Source organism: Marmota monax, unplaced genomic scaffold (genome assembly GCF_021218885.2).
Source record: "Marmota monax isolate L192 unplaced genomic scaffold, Marmota_monax_Labrador192_F-V1.1 WCK01_AAM20220418_F8-fsc00155, whole genome shotgun sequence".
NCBI lineage: Eukaryota > Metazoa > Chordata > Mammalia > Rodentia > Sciuridae > Marmota > Marmota monax.
The window spans coordinates 3422371-3424038 of record NW_026694554.1 but is presented as its reverse complement, the minus strand read 5'-3'; positions in this window follow the sequence as shown (position 1 = coordinate 3424038).

Genomic DNA, 1668 nt, shown 5'->3' with positions numbered 1-1668 from the left:
CTGCTCTTTTGGTTTTTAAGGTTATTGGATTAAAGAGAGGGAGAGAATTTATAAGATGGTCTTTACATTTTAAAGTTTTTGAAACCAGGGACACATAAACCACTGAGCCACATCCCCAGTGAGTTGATTAGGGCCTTGCTAAATTCCTGAGGCTGGCTTTGAATTTGTGATCCTGCCTCAGCCTAGCCTCCCAACCTGGGATTATTACAGGCATGCACCACTGCGCATGGTAAAAATTGGTTAACACAACCACATGCATTTATTTACATTTTCATGGCTGTTTTCACCTTGATGCAGACTTGGCCTTTGTGAAAGCTTAAAATATTACTACTTGGCTCTTAACAAAAAGATTGCCAATCTCAAATCCTAGATTGGAAAGAGTTCAGCTTGGCCTGAAAGATCAAATTTAATTGTTGGCCATGTAGCAAATTGTTACCAGCATTACCTGACATAATAGTTGCAGCTGAGTTAATATGCACAATGAAAATCTTACTGGCAGTGTTGAGCTTTTTACCACGTTAGTGTACTGCTGTATTACCCTTGACTTGCAAGTTTCCAGGGAATTGTGTTTAATGCCTAATAACTACTAGAATATATAGAGATGTCTTTAGCAAGTTATTGGGCACTTGTGTGTCAGCCACCATTCTGGGTACATGAGACTGATACATAAATTATATGGCATGTTTGGAGATAAGAGCCAGTAGACCAATGTGCAATCACTTGCAGACCTGTGAAAAAGGTGGGAGGGACAGTTCCCTAATTGTCTGGAATTAGGACAAACCGCTGCATGCAGTAAGGCCAGGAGACTTTGATTTGTAATTCTCTACCTAGTTTGTTGTGGGAAGGATCTTTGCTCGCTGGACAAGGCAAATGACAGCAAGTAGAAAATGCTGTTTATGGGGCACAGTGAGTGGTGGGGGTTGTACAGCAAAGAAGACCCTGCCTACAATCACATTAGGAGGTTCAGTTGACTAATCTGTAAGAACCACAGCTTTCCTGAAGTTGGAAGAGTGGGCTGCAGGACACCAAGTGACCTAGGAACCTAGAAACTTCAAAACGGATCGTTGGAACCTATTTCCTTCATGAGCCCCTATTTCAAATATTTTCTCTTGGTGCATAAGTGTTACCTGCATGTTCAAAGATAGCTGCCATGGGGCTGGGGTTGTGGCTCAAGTGGGAGAGTGCTCACTTAGCACATGTGAGACACTGGGTTCGATCCTCAGCACCATATAAAATAAAGATATTGTATCCACAAAAAAAAACTAAAAAATAAATACTTTCAAAAAAGCAAAGATAGCTGCCACAGTAAATAGCAGTCGGTGTTATTTAAGTCCAAAACAGGGGGACTTGATAGGGCTTAACCAAAAGTCACATGATGGAAATTTCCATCCAGACGTGGTGGCACATACCTATGATCCCAGTGGCTCAGGAGGCTGAGGCAGGAGGATCATGAGTTCAAAGCCAGCCTCAGCAATTTAGTGAGGCCCTAAACAATTCAGCAAGACCCTGTCTCTAAATAAAATACAAAAAAGGGCTGGGGATGTGACTCAGTAGTTAAGTGCCCCTGAGTTCAATATCTGGTACCAAATAAATAAAAAAATAAGCTAAGGTCACTAATGAGCCAGCTTTCTCTATGGACTTTTTTGTTGTTTAGTACTGAGAATTGAA